The following is a 17776-nucleotide window of genomic DNA, read 5'->3' on the forward strand; positions in this document are numbered from 1 at the left end:
AGGTTTTTGCTGTCATTGAAATGTAATAATTAATATTGACAATTCATAGTCATTCATGGAATCATAGAATGATTATCAGTAAGGGAACCTGAATTAGTGACCAATGAAAAAATATTCAAGCATGTTGTAGAAACAACATGAGACATTATTTCAGATAATAAAAATAAAATACTTGATGAATATCTACCAAAAACATAACTGGATAGTTACAACTGTTGATCATAAGCCACACTTTCATGGATCTATAGAGGACAAACCCAAGGAATAAACTCAAAATGTTCTAAGGTAATTCATTTAATAAATTTTATTGAATGTGGACAATTATCATAGTGTAATATATAAATAATTACCAAGATATGATATCATTACCAAAAATAATATGCGTTTGTGCCAGATGTCTATTATCTTTTATATTTTTACGTGAAAGATTTTACAAATATAGCAAAGGAAATCAAACTTATGTAATAAATAGTTAAGGAAAATGTATAATCATGCTTATCCTATCCATTATAGCAAGCATACTGCAAATGCTTTCAGTCAGTTTAAAGTGAAATTTAGCTTTCTTGTGTTTTAATTAATTAGAGACAGAACTTTGTTAAGTGTCTTGAAATATTTGATAGACATTAAATATAAAAGAATAATAGCACGACTTTTTGCTTTTAGGCTAAGATCGAGCATAGGAAAGTAACAGCACTATGACATTACATAATCATTTCTGTCATTAACAAATTATTATTATTATTTTGTAGGGTAATATGAACTAATCTCTCCTATTATAGAAGCAAGATTGCAGAAAAAAGCAACATGATTTAATTTTGAATGACATTTTGTTAGATACATAAAAGGGCCATTAACACAGAAATATTTGATATGGCAACATGGAATCACACTGGTTTTGTGAAAGAATTCTGTCTTGTTGGACTGACTCAAATACCAGAATTGCAGGTCCCTCTCTTCTTGCTTTTCTTTGTCTTTTATTTGGTCACTCTGGTAGGAAATTGGGGGATGATCATAATTATCTGTATGAATGCCCAACTTCACACCCCCATGTATTTCTTCCTCAGCAACCTTTCCTTATGTGATATTTGTTACTCTACTGTCTTTGCTCCCAAAATGTTAGTGAATTTTCTAGTAGAGAACAAAGTAAGTTCATTTGCCAGTTGTGTTTTACAAAGTTTCTTTTTTGGCATGTTTGTCACCACTGAGGGATCCTTCTTTCCACATGGCATATGACCGTTAAGTGATTGCCAATTGGGCTTTATACAGTTATTATGACTCAAAGAGTTTGCATTTTGATGGTTCTTGTGTCTTACTTAGGGGATTTAATCAATTCATTGACACACACAATTGGTTTGCTCAGGTTGAATTTCTGTGGCCCCAATGTGGTAAATCATTATTTCTGTGACATCCGACCTCTTTTGAAGCTGTCTTGTTCTGATGCACACCTCAATGAGTTGCTACTTTTAGTTTTCTCAGGAGTGATTGCAATGATGACTTTCATAATCATCATGGTATCCTACATCCTTATCCTCATAGCTATGCTGAGAATCAAATCAACCGAAGGGAGACGCAAAGCTTTCTCTACATGTGCATCCCACTTGACAGCAGTGACATTATTGTATGGTTCTGTGACTTTCAGTTATATTCAGCCAAGTTCTCAGTATTCCATGGAGCAAGAGAAAATATCTGCTGCATTTTATACACTCATCATACCTATGTTAAATCCCCTAATTTATAGTTTGAGAAACAAGGAGGTAAAAGACGCTGCAAAGAGGTCCATCACTCGAAAAAATCCACATAACTGATTTATTCCTTAAATTAATCTTGACAAAATAATAACAATAATGTGAAAAAATAAAGTTTTTTTTCTATTAGCATCATGTTAGTAATACCATCAGATTTAATGATAAATTCATATGTAATTATGGACTTTGCGGGGAAAATCAGGGGAAATAAGACTTTTAAACAACTACTATGATCTGGTAATTCTGCAAATATCATCTTATTTCATATGCACAATGATCTTGCTAGGTAGGTGGTATTACAATCAGTTTATAATTAAGAAAAATGAGGTAGACTGAGATTGAGGCTTCCTCATTGTTACACTGGTGTAAAATATCTAAGGCTGAATTTGAACCTTTCAATATCCCTGATTGCAGACTTCTTATTCTAATTATAATAATCTAAACCGAACAAAGGATAATTTGGAAATCAGATTAAAATTGTGTGAAGAGATGATAGTGACTTTAGGATAATGTAATTGGGACCTATCCTAAAACACAAAAGAATTTGAGGTCAGGGATGGGAAAATAAATTGTCTAAAAGTTCAAAGAGGGGTTATGATAATGAGGGATGATGTTGAAATATATAGCTCTTGACATAGATTTTTAATTGACAAAGAGTTGTGTGTAATTGGTTTAACATTAATTTCTTTTCACTTATAATATTCGCCAAAATTGATTCTAGACATTAAAATTTTCCCATTTTATAAATTGGCTCAGGAGATTAAAATGGATTTGTCAGTGGCCACAAATCCCATAATATGGATGACATTTTATGTAAAACACTTTTAACTTTTCTACTATATCATTCAAATATATTTAATGGATTTTGTTGGAAGCCAAAGGACAGGAAAATTAATATGTTCGTTAAGTTTTTTTTGTTTTGTTTGTTTGTTTTCCCCAGAAACAAAAAAATAATAGAGCCTCATATTGGGAATTAATTGTCTCAGGCAATTAATCATAGTGTGAGTCAATGAAAATGGTTAACAAAAAACTTATGATACAACATAATTCGTGGTACTTTTTAAAAACATTCAAACTTAAAAGTCACCTTAATTATTTTTCATGAATAAATTGAAAGCATTTATTACATTATCTGAACCCTTGTAGGGACCCTTTTCAAATCTTAGTTCAGACAAGATAAGATCAGTTTGGATCACACCAAATTTCCTGCCCCAAGGTGGCAAAGGCTACATGCAGTGACTTAATGGCCAGGCCACATTTATATACCCTTTACAAAAACAAATCAGCATATTTCTTGTTCATTGCTCACCTGTCTGTTTATTTATATATTGAAATGTGATATGCAATCTATAAAGTCATTTCTAGAATAAATTTCTGCATTAGACATAAAGAAAAATGAAAAAAAATAATAAGAGAGAGAAAGAAAGGAGGGAGGGGCGAACAAAAGGTAGGAAGGAAGGAAGGAAAGAAAAAAGATGAAAGAGCAAAGAAAAGAATGAAAGAAAAATAGGAGAAGAAGAGGAATAATAATAAGAAGAAATAGAATTATAAAGGATGAGGAAGAGGAGGAGAAATAAAGGAAGGTAAAAAGGAAGGAAGGAATGGAAAGAATGAAGGGAAGGAGAGAGAAGGAAGGAGAGAGGAAGAAAGGAAATGAAGAAGGAAGGGTGAATGGAAAGAAGGAAGGAAAGGAGGGAGGGATGGAGAGAAGGAAGGGAAGAAAGAAAGGGGTCGAAGGAAGGGAGGAAAGAAAGGGATGGAAGGAAGGGAAGAAAGAAAGGAAAGGAAGGGAGGAGAGAGAAAGGAAGGCAAGGAAGGAGGGAAGAAGAAAGAAAGAAAAAAAGTATTCATCAATCTGTACTTCAAGTCCATCCGCTTTTTTATTTGGATACGTATAGTATGCTTCTTTATGAGTTCTTTGGAACTGTTTATAATCACTCTTTGTAAAAGCAAAAATTTAAAACTTAGAGATGCCAATTAATTGCCAAAATGGTAAGATGAATTATGGTTTATAATTTGGATAGAAATTATTGTTTTAAAGAAATGATGGTGGAATGATTTAAGAAGAAAACCATCTAAAAACTTGAAAAACCATATAAATGAAGGAAGAAAAAGAAAATTTATAAATAACTGTTTTTAAAAAGAGTTATGAAAACATAAGAATTATGGATCGAATTGTATTTTCAAACCAGTTATATTTCTTTTTTTAGCATAGTCAGTTTTATATGCACTCATTTTTATTCACAGGGTTCATTTCAAAGACATTGTCAAATGCTGTAATCCAACATGTTTTTCCTCTCAATCACCCTCTTCTCTTTGAAATTCACTACTTTCTAGATTTTTATGACTATTGGTTCTCTTCTTATATATCTGAGTGCTATTTTTCCGTAGCCTTTGAAGAATTTTCATTCAAACCATATTCATTAATTGTGGGTGTCTCAAAGAGGTTTCCCCTAAATCCTCTTCCTTTCTCCTATTCTATTTCACCTAATGAATTCATCAGTTCCAATGTTATTCAATTGTCTTCTCCATGGTAAAATTCTCATAAATGGTCATATAACTGAAAATTTTTTGCTGAATTTTATTTTGAAGTCTAATTTGTCCTGCATCTTTGCTAAAATTGTTATTTGTTTCAACTAGTATCTTAGTTGATTCTCTAGATTTGTCTAAAAATATCATATTCCATCAGAGAGGATATTTTGTTTCTTTTTATTATTTATTTGTATTCTTTTCAATTTCTTTTTTCTTTTACTTTTATTGATATAGCTAAAAATTTAATGCAATATTGAATAATGGTGGTTATAATGAGCATCCTCAATCCATTCCTAATCTTATTTGAAAAATTTTTTAGCTTATCTGGTTAGATTTAATTTTGTTTTGACCTTAAATAATCACTGCTTATTATTTTAAGAAATATTCCATTAATGGCAACATTTTCTAGTGTTTTTAATTGTTGGAATATATTAGAGAGCTGTTGCAATACACAGGAGCCACGTGGCAGTGACTGCTGAAGATCCAACCCAGAATGGATCTCCTCTTGTGAGAGGATGATAGAAGGAGACTGAGAAGCAGGTGCTGTTCTCTGATCTCTCTGACTGAGAGGTCATTGTGTTGTCTGGACCCCTCCTCTTCCCTCTGCCCCAATTTATTCTTCATTCCCAGTCCGCAACACCCGGTTGCTGCCTTTGAAACCCCTTCAGAAAGTTATGATCCACAGCTGTGAAAGCCTTGGAGAATTGACCTTTTCCTTAAAATTCCCTAATTTTTTTTTTTTTTTTCTGTTATTTCCACATACAAGGGCTTGGTCAGCACACTGAGGAAATGCAAGCAATACTATCACTTCTTGGGTGGTTGTAGAAAGGGGATAGAGGCAAATCCTTCAAAAAGAGAGGAGGATTGGGTCAGAAAGGCTTTGAGTTCTTCATCTGTCTCCTGGTTTGGCCTTTTGATGGCTCCTTTAATTAGCCCAACTAAAAAGTCTTACCAGTTTTGTTCCCTTAACCTGAAGGATCCTGTTAAAATGGCTCTGATTCTTCTTGGAATTTATCCCACATTTAACCATAAAGGCAAATACATGGGAGAGCTTTTTGAATACCATGGTAAGCCAATTGACAGTGGCTGCTGGAGATTCAACCCAGAACTTGCAAAATGGATCTGTTCTTGTGAAAGGATGATATAAAGGAGACTTATGGCAGATATAGATAGAATAAGGTAGATATGGAGAATTTGTATTGTATATATATATAATATATATACAGATTTGTATAAAAATTAATTTGTATATAGATTTTATGAATATCTCATTCATCATCCATCTATCATCTAATCATGAAAATTTAAAAATATATTATTTTGAAATCCCAAACCAAAAGTATTATTATCTATGAAGTCTTTTTCCACTTGAAGCAATTAAAATTTATTTTCCCTTTGTAATTATTTCTGTCTTTTTATTTATTACTTACCTAGAATTCGAAATTGAATTTTATGTTCAATTTTTTAATTATACTAATATTAAGATCAAAACTCATTCAAAGTATATTGTGTATAATATTTCATAAGTGGTTTTTCCTGGTTTCTAAAGTCTTGAAGTTTTTGTATTTTTAAAATTAATTAATTAAACATAGTATAAGGAAGAGGAAGCTAAAGAATTTCATTGAAGTTTAAGGTTCCGATGAATTATGATTTTAAAAAAATCAAAATTGTAATCAAATTGATAACCATTAATGACTTCATTGAGCTCAAAATGAAATATGGCTCTCTCCTTTCATAAGTTATGCATGAAGAATGAGGCTTACATCATCACATATCATGAATGATCAGATAAATTGTGCTTAGCTCTACTTTGTTGAGAAGGATGTTGTTATAAGTTAAAGGCATCCTGAGCCCAATAATCTGGAGTATCAGATAAAGTTTTTGCCTTTTTCTACACTACTGTGACACCAATGTTTAACCTCTTGATATATAGCCTGATATATTAGGATATTACTGCAATGTGAAAACTTCTTCTGAACTCTACAAAAACATAAAATAAGGAATGAAATACATAGATCGGTTTTTTCTATATTTATTTTTCAAATAATATAGAAAGAAACATTCTTATTTTTCCAGTACTACTTATATTTCAAGAAAATGAGATTCACTTTAAGCATGCTATTTTAAAATACAGGAAAACTGCCCAGTGTTTTCATTTTATTTTGCTAGGTACCATGTGAGCTTGAGTAATAACTTTTTATATTAAATAATAATAAATACTTATTCTCATCTTCATTCAAATTCCTTAGGGGGACAGAGCCAAGATAGGGAGAAGAAGATAAAATTCTAAACCCTCTCATAACCTCATTACTCATTACCAAATTAGACCAAAAAATAGTGCTTGAATAGTAAAACAAATGAAGATTGGAAGTACAATAATTTCCCAGCAGAAGATAATCTGGAAGATAGCCAGAAAAGGTTTGTCCTGAGTGGCAGAAGCAGGCCAGTGCAAGCAGGGAGATAGAAGGAGAGGCTCGCAAACTGCTAGGACTGTGGTGGGGATATTGGATATTGATATTGGGTATCCAATGTTTTATTCAATTCTAGTATTTTTGTTATCAAACTTTGAAATACTTTTATTCCCTTTAATGACCATTTTCCCCATGAAATTGTATGCTTAATTTGACCAGGAGGTGATTCTTTTGGCCACGCCTGTTCCTTTACCTTTCAGAAGGTACATGTAAAATGTTTCTAATTCCCTTTAATGCTGTTGATGTGGAATTCATTTTTTAAATCTAAAATTCAAAATTAATTAAATAATTAATATAAATATATTGATAAAATTAATTAAATAAGGTTATTATCTTTTTACCTATTATAACACATAATATATTAATAAATATATTATGTATATATTACATAAGCCATAATATGTTTGGGTAAATAGATGTTGCATCCAAATAAAGATCAACAAAGTTAATTTCTAGCAGATCATTACCTTAAATACCTTTATTTCCACCAAGAGATCAGAACCCACCATCTGAAGATACAAGATCGTTCAGGAGCAAGCCTACAACCTGTGGACAAACCTTATTTCCTGATCACTTGGTTGGTTACCAGGAACATTTTTTTGATCTTATCTCCAACCATGCTTTTCATAGAGGCATTTGTGATGGTAAAATGCTATTTTTCCTCATATCCGCATTCCAGGGACCAGCATTAGGTTGGTTTTTAATTTTGGGGGTTTTATCAACAGGGCGGGAGCCTTGGGGAGCCATTAAAAATGCAACTTGGATAACAAGACCAATAAAATTTTTCAACCGGACATCAACTGGAGAAATGAAGATCGGACACCCGCTTATTTCCAAATGGGGTTAATTTTGAATCATGATTAGATGTAATATTAATGAAAAAAAAAATATATCATGTTTAGATATTAAGCTGGTATTAATAATCAATTATATTAAAGACAAATTAATCAATGATCGATAGACATATTATTATTATATTAATAAAACCTCACTTCAGATGAATTTATTCCCCCCCCACAATATTGTAAACTTGAAGATGAATGGGTATTAAGGGTGCACTTGTGTGAGTGTGGGTGTATGTGTGTGTGTGTCTAGGTGTATGTCTGTGTATGTGTGTGTATGTGTATGTATGTGTGTGTATGTTTGTGTGTGTATGTGTGTATATGTGTGTGTTTGTGTGTGTATGTGTGTGTCCCTGTGTGTTTAAGTGAGAAGCAAAGACAAACAATATTTATAATAGTTTCTTACCACTAAACCCTCCTACCCCCCTTACTAAATTTTATCGCTTTCGTCAAACCCCAAAACCAGATGATAGGCCTTAGTTGGTAATTAAATACTGTGGAAGAAATAGGTACTCAAAACATGCAAGCAACAAACTGGGCCCAACTAAACCCACAAACAACCACCTCCAATGTTAAATTACTTTATAACTACTATAGGATATTATAGAAATACCTAACGCCCTATAAACTAGGGCAAAACAATTGTCTTCCAACCCAAACCTTAAATTATTTCTTCATGAGAAAAAAAACAAAAAAATTTGAAAAAAAAATTTAATACTGACATAGTATACAAACAAATTTTATCAAATTTTATCCAATTTTTATTTATTTTGATCTCTGAAGTAAGTGATTGTCTTCTTCAGAATAGACTCATTACAAGAGAATAGTATTTTCCTAATCTATAAGCTAGTTTGTTCTCCATTAAGCTTTTAGCTTACCAGAATTTTCAGGTTTTGCTCCATAATTATAATTAATTATGTGTGTATATAATTGACACATAAGATCACACTAAATTAAAGATGAATAAAATAAAGAAGTCCATTCCAGATCCATAATTAGAAAACTCATAAAGTAGCTAATATTTTCAGTGTTTGATGTTTTCTAAAGTATGTTACACAGTATTTCTCATTCAATGAAGAAAACACACTGAGATATGGACAATTAATATGTCCTTTTCACAAGGATGGTAATCCAATGTCAGAGAATTTGACTTGAAAAACTTCTTAGAAGTATGAAATATCAGAAGAAGGATATCATCTTAGGTCCTTCTGTGTTTGATACCAATATTACTGGCCCAATAAAAAGCAATTTTAGTAACAAAATGAACAATAAAAGAGAACACAAACAACAGAAAATATTTTATTTGTATGAAATGAAACATGTCTCATGAAAAAAAACTGTTAATGTAATGACAATTAAGAAACACTCCTTTTCATATAATGCTGGAAAATTTTGATATTTAAATTATATTTGCAATTGTCATCAATAGATAAATATTAGATCTCATATCCTAAGACAGATAACAACTCAAATAATATTACCAGATTGTATATACAAAATAAGAACAGCAAATTAACACTAATCATTATAAAAACATTACTAATAAGAGAAATAATAATTGAAATACTTTGTTTTCTTTTTCACAAATCACAATGTAGATAATAAGGCAAAAAATAGACATAATCACTTTTGAGCTTCTAAGAAAATATAAACACAAAATAAGAATATTAATTGATCTAAATAGTTTTTAGAAACCCATTGGAATTTTGCAAGTATATAATAAATTACATATTACAATCTTTGATTCAGCAATTTCTTGATGTGGTGTTAAGGAAAGTGGTAACAGAAAGCTCCTGCAGAGAGAAAATACTATTTTTATTTTGTGAAAGAGAAAAAAAAAGACCCTGGATTTAGAGTGTAGATTTTAATCCAGTAATGAGTGAACATATTTTGTCTAATGGATATAATATAATTCCATATAAAAAGGAAAATGAATGTAAAGAATTAAAGATCTAAAAAGTTTTAAATTATGTATGAGAAAAGAAATATAACAGCAGCCACAATAACTACAGTATTGTAAAAGAAAGGAAAACTGAGGCATAAGTGAATTCTGATTAGTTTCAATAATAAATTGTTATCCAAAAAGAAGGGAAATATTTCCTCCTTCTTAGCATTGTAGGTTAAGAGCACTAAAATTATAGAGATTTGAAAAACACATATATAGACTATATTAGATTTCTTATATTTGAACACAAAATTAGATATATATATATAGATATATATATACACACACATATATATACACATGTATATATATATATCTATATCTATCTATATATATATATATTGCTATATGATGTTGTACATGTAATATAAAATAAAATTTTATTTTAATAGAAAAATAAGACATTAAAAATTTTTAAAAGTTTTTAAATATAGTTTTAATGTTAAATATTACATATTTAATACATCCTAACTGCTTCATTATTCCATGGTAATAGTATTCCAATGGGAGTAGTATTATACAAGGTAATAATTGTGGTGTAGCAAAGAAAAAAAAGTGGAGGTATTAATAAACAAGAAGAAAAGACACAACAAGGAACTTCTGAAAAAGTACTTTGATGTTATTTACATTGCCTTTGTGTACAAGTTTTATTTTGCTTTTATTTTATTTTTTGTCAAAGTACATAGTTCAGAGCTTATTGTGGGTGCAGGGAGAAAGTTCATTTTTTTGTGCATTTCTTCCCTGAATATATGAACCCTGAATATTATTGAGTATTTCAAAGCTTTCACGAAGCTTCTATATTAATAGGTGTACAACTTTCTTCATAAAGAATTTGGAGGTGAGCAAGCAAAATGGTTCATACTTACCTTTATTAGATGAGATTAAACCCCATTCATTTGCTTCCTTTAATTCACATGTTGAAAATAATATGAGAAAATAGGTAACTAGCAAAAATAAAGTGCTTAATCTTTGGAAAAATTCCTTTTTATTATCAATTTATCTCACCGGCCTTTAAAGATCCATTTTGACAATTATTAGGGACCTACTTAAGCTATCTGAATAACTGGATGAAATGTCAGAAGGAGGGTTGAATTCAAGGATTTTAGGACATTTCAACTAATCCATACTTTTGCTCCCTTAAGCATTAGCAAATACTACCATATTCCATATAATTTTAAAAGGATAACTTGACAATTTCTTGACACTTACCTCGTCACAATACTTTTAAGTAGAAATCTTTTTTTTTTTTTGCCCCTCTATGTTGTCTGGGGAGTTTTTCCCATGATTCTTGCCACATTTTAATGACAGTGGTCCTCTTGCTTAAAGTCCTGTTTTCTAACAATCTTCTTTAATAAGAAGGGTTTTTATAATTGGAAAGGCTCTGGGAAATTGGCCCATGGGAATATAGGGCCACCTTGGGCATAGTTAATTCCTGTCTAATCATTGAAAGGTCATTATTCTTCTCTTTATTAGTTTTTCAATTTTTAATGATGTTTTGAATTCTTTGAATCAAGTCTTATTGTGAAAAATAAGAAAACATGGGATGTTTTAACCATATTTGTTATTATAAAATTGATACCAACCAATGCTTGCTATTCAATTATTTGAAAATTAACCAGTCCCCTTTGTCTTGGGGGGGAAAAAAACATAATCTTTTCTTCTCATCTCCCAGGGAAAGAAAGATTTTGGTGTTTACCTAGCACTCACTATTCTTTGGTAATGCCAGTAACATCATATTACATTGAAGTATAGAGTATGATCATGAGGAATTGTAGATTATCAATCATAACCTATGTTGTAATATTCTTTTTTTTTTTTTTTTCTGGATTTTGGGAGGGAAGCCCTTTTCAGTTCAGTAATCACCACAAGAATAGCTAGGTATTAAAGTCCAAAGTCTTTTATTGTCTCCTTTCCCTAGTGCTAGCTAGCTTTCTTGTGGCCTTCAGAGGGGACTTGCTTTGGAAGAAAATGTTGGAGTTCGGCCCAGCCACCCAAGGCTGATGAAGATGAAAATGAATTCTCCTTGACTGAGAGAGCTGCTCCCCACCTCCAGTACTTTTTCCTTCTCCTCCTCACTCGGCCGAGGCTCGCAAGTTCATGTTCTTATAATTACATTTCATAAGTTTGAATCTTTTAGAACTAATTTAAGGTAATTAAATAACTAAACCAGAGAAATTAACACCATCAATTTAGATAAAATTTTCTTAATCTTTTTGAAATTTTCCCAAAAAATTTTTTTTTTCCCCAAAAATTTTTTTTTTTTCCTTTTTCCTTTTTAAAATTTTTTCCCTTTTTTGGTTTTTTTAAAAAAATTAGGGGGTTTTTTTATTTTTTTAAATTAAAAAAGGGGAATGAAAAAAAAAAAAAAAAAAAAAAAACCCCCCCCCAAAAAAAAACCCCCTTTTCAAAAAAATTTTCGGGGGAAAAAAAAAACCAATTGTTAAACCGGAAAAATTTTTTTTTTTAGGGCCCAAGGGGAAAATTTTTCCCTTTCCTTTTGGGGTTTTCCCCCCCGGGGGGTTTCCCGGGGGGGGGGGTTTTTTTTTTTGGGGGGGAAAAAAATTTTTAAACTTTCCCCAATTAAATTAAAAAAAAAAGCCCCGGCCCCCCCCCAAAAAATTAAAAGGGGGGGGAAAAAAGGGCAAAAGGGGAAAAAGGGGGGCCCCCCCAAAAAAGGGGGGGAAAAGGGCCCCCCAAGGGAAACCCCCCAAAAAAAAAAAAGGGGAAAAGGGCCCCCCGGGGGGGTTTGGGGGCTTGGGCCCCCTTTTCCAAACCCCGGGCCCCCGGGGGGGGGGGGGGGGGGGGCCCCCCCTTTTTTCCCCCCCCCTTAAAGGAAAAATTTCCCCCGGGGGGGAAAAAAAAAAAATTCCAATTTAAAAACCCCTTTTTTAAAAAAAGGGGAAAAAAAAAGGGACCTTAAAAAAAAATTAAAAAAAAAAAAAAAAAAAAAAGGGAAAACCCTTTAAAAAAAACCCCAAAAAAAAAAAAAAAAAGGAAAATAAAAAAAAAAAGGAACCAAAAACCTTTTTTGGAAAAAAAGGGCCCCAAAAAAAAATTAAAAAAAAAAAAAATTTTTTTTTTTTTAAAAAAAAAAAAGGGTTTTTTAAAAAAAAAGGAAAAAAAAATTTTAAAAAAAAAAACCCCCCAAAAAACCCTTTTAAAAAAAAACCCAAAAGGGGGGGTTTTTTTTTGGTTTGGGGGAAAAAAAGGGGTTTTTGGTTTTTTTTTTTTTTTAAAAAAAAAAAAAATTTTTTTTAAAATTAAAAATTTCCCCCAAAAAAAAAAATTTAAAAAAAAAAACCCCAAAAAAAAAAAAAAATTTAAAAAATTTAAAAGGGAAAAAAAAAAAAATTAAAAAAACCCAAAAAAATTTTTAATTTTAACCAAAGAAATTAAAAAAAAAAAAAAAAAAAAAAAAAAATTTTTCCCCGAAAAATTCCAAAAAAAGGGGAAGAAATTAAATTTTTTTTTCCCAATGAAAAAAAATTTTAAATTTTTTTTCCAAATTTTAAAAAAATTTCCCCAAAAATTTTGGAAAAAAAAAAATTTTTTTTTTTTTTTTTTTTTTTTTGGGGGTTTAAAAAAACCCCAAAAGAACCTTTAAAAAAAAAATTTTTAAAAATTTGGGAAAAAAAAAAAAAAAAATTAAAAAAAAAAATTTTCCCCCCAAAAAAAGGAATTTAAAAAAAAAAGGGGGCCCAAAAAAAAAAAAAAAAATTTTAAAATTTTTTTTAATTTTAAAAAAAAATTTTTTTAAAAAAAAAAAAAACCCCCCCCTTTCCTTCCCCAAAGAAGAAAAGGTTTTTTAATTTTTATTAAATTTCAAAATTTTAAAGGGAAAAAATTCCCCAAAAAAATTTTTAAATTTAAAAATTTTAAAAATTTTAAAAATAAATTTTCCAAAACCCCCTTTTTTGGGGGGTTTTTTTGGGAAGGGTTTTTTTTTTTTAAAAAAATTTTTGGGAAAAAAAAAAAAGGGAAATATTTAGCCAAAAAAAAAAATTTAAAAGGGTTTAAAAAAAAAAGAGTTTTTTTGGGTTTTTTAAAAGGGGAAAAAAAAAAAAAAAAAAAAAAAGGTTTTAAAAAAAAAATTTTTTAATTTTTAAAACCCTTTTTAAAAAGGGGAAAAAAAAATTTTTTTTGGTTAAAAATTTTTTTAAAAAACCCCAAAAAAAATTTTAAAAAAAATTTAAAGGGTTTTTTTAAAAAAAATTTTTTTAAAAAAAAGGTTTTTAAAAAAAAAAAAAATTTTTAAATTAAAAAAAAAATTTTTTTTTTTTTAAAAGGGGTTTTTTTTTTTAAAAAAGGGAAAAAAAACCCTTTTGGGGAAATTAAAATTTTTTTTGGTAATAAAAAAAATTTTTTTTTTAAAAAAAAAATTTTTTTTTTTTTCCAAAAATTTTTTTTTAAATTTAAATTTTGGGGGAAAAATTTTTTAAAAAAAAATTTTTTTTTTTTTAAAAAATTTGGAAAAAGGCCAAAAATTTTTTTTAAAAAAAAAAAAAAAAATTTTTTTTTTAAAGGAACCCTTTAAAATTTTTTTAAAAATTTTTTTTTTTGGGTTTTTTAAAAAAAGGGGGAAAAAAATTTTTAAAAATTTTTTTTTTTTTTTTTTTTTTTTTTAAAAAAATTTTTTTTTTTTTTTAATTTTTTAAAAAGGGGGAAAAATTAAAAAAAAAAAAATTTTTTCCCAAAAAAGAATTTTTTTTACCCCAAAAAATTTTCCCCAAATTTTTTTAAAATTATTTAAAAAATTTTTAAAAATAAGAAAAAAAAAAATTTTTAAAAAAATTTTAAAAAAAAATTTAAAAAAAAAAAAAAAAAAGGGTTTAAAAAAAAAAAAAAAAAATTTTTTAAAAAAAAAAAATTTTAAAAAAATTTTAAAAAGGGAAATTTTAAAAATTTTTTTTTAAAAAAAAAAAATTTTTAAAAAAATTTTTTTTAAAAAAAAAAAAAATTTAAAATTTAAAAAATTTTTTTTTAATTTTAAATGGAAAAAAAAAAAACCCGGAATTCCTTTTTTTTAAAAAATTTTTTTTTTAAAAAAAAAAATTAAAAAAAAAAAAAATTTTAAAAAATAAGGGGGTTTTTTAAAATTTTAAAGGGGGCCCCCAAAATTTTTTGGGGAAATTTTAAAAATTTTTTGAAAAAAATTATTAAATTTTTTAAAATTTAAAAAAAAAAAAAAAAAAAGGGGAATTTATTATTTTTTTTTTCTTTTTTTTAAAAATTTTGGGGGAATTTTAAAAAAAAAATGGTTTTTTTAAAAGGAAAAAAGGTTTCAGGTTTTTTTTTTTTTTTTTTTTTTTGGGGGTTTTTTTTTGGAAAATTTTAAAAAAATTTTAAAATTTTCCCTTTTTTTATTTTTAAAAATAAAAAAACAAATTTTTTTTTTTTTTAAGTTTTTGGGTTTAAAATTTTAATTTGGAAAGATTTTTTTAATTTTTTTGAATTAAAAAAAAAAAAAAAAATTTTTTTTTTAAAAAAAAAAAAAGGGGAAAAATTTCCTTTTTTGGGGAAAATTTAAATTCAAAAAAATTTTTTTTTTTTTTTTTTAATTGGTGAAAAATTTTTTTAAAAAAAACCCCCCCCTTTTTTTTTTGGTTTTATTTAAAAAAAATTTTTTTAAAAATTTTAAAAATTTTAAAAGAAAATTTTTAAAAAATTTGGTTTTAAAAAATTTCCCTTTTTTTTTAAAAAAACCCCCAAGAAAAATTTTAAAATTAATTTTTCTTGGGTTTTTTTTTTAAAGGGGGGAAAAAAAAAGGGTTTTTTTTAAAAAAGGTTTTAAAAAAAATTTTTTTTTATTTTAAATTTTTTTTTTTTTTTATTTTTTTAAAATTTTTGAAAAAAAGGGTTTTTTTTTTTTGTTGGAAAACCCAAAAAAACCCCCAAAAAAAAAAAAATTTTTTTTTTTTAAAAAAAAAAATTCCAAATTTTTTAAAAAAAAATTTTTTTTAAATTATTTTTTTTAAAAAACCCCTAAAATTTTTTAAAAAAAAAAAAAAAAGGGGGGTTTTTTAAAAAAAATTTTAAAAAAAAGGGAAAAAAAATTTTAAAAAAGGAAAAAAAAAAAATTTTTTTCCTTTTTAGAAAATTTTTTTTTTTTAAAAAAAAATTGGTTTTTTTTAAAAAAAAAAATTTTAAAAATTTTTTTTTAAAAAAATTTGGTTTAAATTTAAAAAAAAATTTGGGGGTTTTTGGGAAATTAAAAAAAAAAGGGGAAAAAATTTTTTCCCAAAAAAATTTTTTTTTTTAAAAAAACTTTTTAATTTTTAAAATTTTTTCAAAAAAAACCCTTTTAAAAAAAAATTTTTTTTTAAAAAAAATTTTAAAAAAATATTTTTAAAAAATTTTTTTTTTAAAAAAAAAGAATTTGGGGTTTAAAAAAAAAATTTTTTTTTTTTTGGGTTTTTTTGGGTTTTGGTTTAAGGGGGGGGTTTTTTTAAAAATTTTTTTTTAAAAGCCCAATTTTTCCCCCTTTTTTTTTTTTTTTAAATTTAAATTTTTTTCCCCCTTTTCCCCAAAAAATTTTTTTAAATTTTTTTAAAAAAAAAAAAAAATTTTTTTTTTTTTTTTTTTTTTTTTAAAAAAAAAATTTTTCCCCCCTTTTGGGTTTCCCTTTTTTAAAAAAAAAAAAAAATTTTTTTTTTTTTTAAAAAAATTTTTTAAAACCCCCAAAAATTTTTGGAAAAATTTTTTCCCTTTCCCCAAATTTAAATTCAAAAAAAAAACCCCCCTTTTTGGGGCCCCCCAAAAAGGGGAAATTTTTAAAAATTTTTAAAAAATTTAAAATTTTTGGTTTTTTCCCCCTTTTTTAAATTTTTAAAAAAAAAGGGAAATTTTTTTTTAAGAATAAATTTTTTTTAAAAAAAAAAAAAGGGAAAAAAAAAAGGGTTTAAAAAAAAAAAAAAAAAAAAATAAAAAAAAAATTAAAAAAAAAAAGGTTTAAAAAAGGAAGGGAAAAAAGGAAAAAAGGATTAAAAAAAAAAAAAAAAAAAAAAAAAAAAAAAAAGGGGGGAAAAAAAAAAAAAAAAAAAGGGGGGGAAAAAAAGGAAAAAAGGGGGGGGGGAAAAAAAAAAATTTAAAAAAGGGGGAAAAATTTTAAAAAAAAAAAAAAAAAGGGGGGGGAAAAAAGGGGAAAAAAAAAGAAAAAAAAAAACCCTTAAATTTTTTTTTTTAAATTGGGGGGTTTTTTTTTGTTTTTCCCTTTTAAAATTTTCAAATTTTCCCAAAAATTTTAAAAAAAAGGAAAAAAAAAAAAAAATTTTTTTTAAAAAAAGGGATTTAAAAAAACCTTTTTGGGGGGAAAAAAAAAAAGGGAAAAAAATTTAAAAAAAAAAAATTAGGAAAAAAAAAAAATTTTTTTTTTTAAAAAAATTTTTTTTTGGTTTCCCTTTTAATTTCCTTTTTTTTAAAAAAAAATTTTTGGAAAATTTTTTTCCCAAATTTTTTTTAAATTAAAAAGGGGTTTTTTTTTTTGGGCCCCTTTTAAAATTTTTTTTTAAAAATTTTTTTTCCAAAAAAAATTTTTTTTTTAAAACCCCAAAAAATTTAAATTTTTTTTTTTTTTTTTTGGTTTTTTGTTTTTTAAAAAAAAAAATTTTTTTTTAAAATTTTTTTTAAAAAATTTTTTTAAAAATTAAAAATTTCAAAAAAAAATTTTTTTTTTTTTTTAAAAATTTTTTCCTTTTTTTTTAAAAAAATTTTAAAAAATTTAAATTTTTTAAAAAAATTTTAAAATTTTTAAAAATTTTTTGGTTTTCCCTTTTTTTTTTTTTAAAAAAAATTTTTTTTTAAATTTTAAAAATTTTCCCAGTTTTTTTGGGGGCCTTTAGAAATTTTAAAAGGGGCCCCTTTTTCCTTAAAAAAAAAATTTTTTTTTGGGTTTTTTGGGGGGAAAAGGTTTTAATTTCAAAAAAGGGGTTTTTTGGGAAATTTTTTAAAAAAAAAAAAATTTTTAAAAAGGGGAAAAAAAAAAGGGGGAAAAAAAAAAAAAAAAAATTTGGGGGAAAAAAAAAAAAAAAAAAAATTTTTTTAAAAGGGAAAGGGAAAAAAAAAAAGGGGGGGAAAGGAAAGGGAGGGAAATTTTGGGGGGGGAAAAAAAAAAAAAAAAAGGGGGGGGGGAAAAAAAATTTTGAAAAAATTTTTTTTTTGGGGAAAAAAGGGGGGGAAAATGGGGGGAAAAAAGGGGGAAAAAAAAGGAAGGGGGGGGAAAGGGGGGGAAAAAAGGGGGGGGGG

General features: G+C 26.9%; 1 pseudogene; it reads left to right on the forward strand.

The window, feature by feature from the left end:
- Positions 1-600: 600 nt before the first annotated feature.
- Positions 601-2130, forward strand: LOC100919366 (annotated as a pseudogene).
- Positions 2131-17776: the final 15646 nt, after the last annotated feature.

Source organism: Sarcophilus harrisii, unplaced genomic scaffold (assembly GCF_902635505.1).
Source record: "Sarcophilus harrisii unplaced genomic scaffold, mSarHar1.11, whole genome shotgun sequence".
NCBI lineage: Eukaryota > Metazoa > Chordata > Mammalia > Dasyuromorphia > Dasyuridae > Sarcophilus > Sarcophilus harrisii.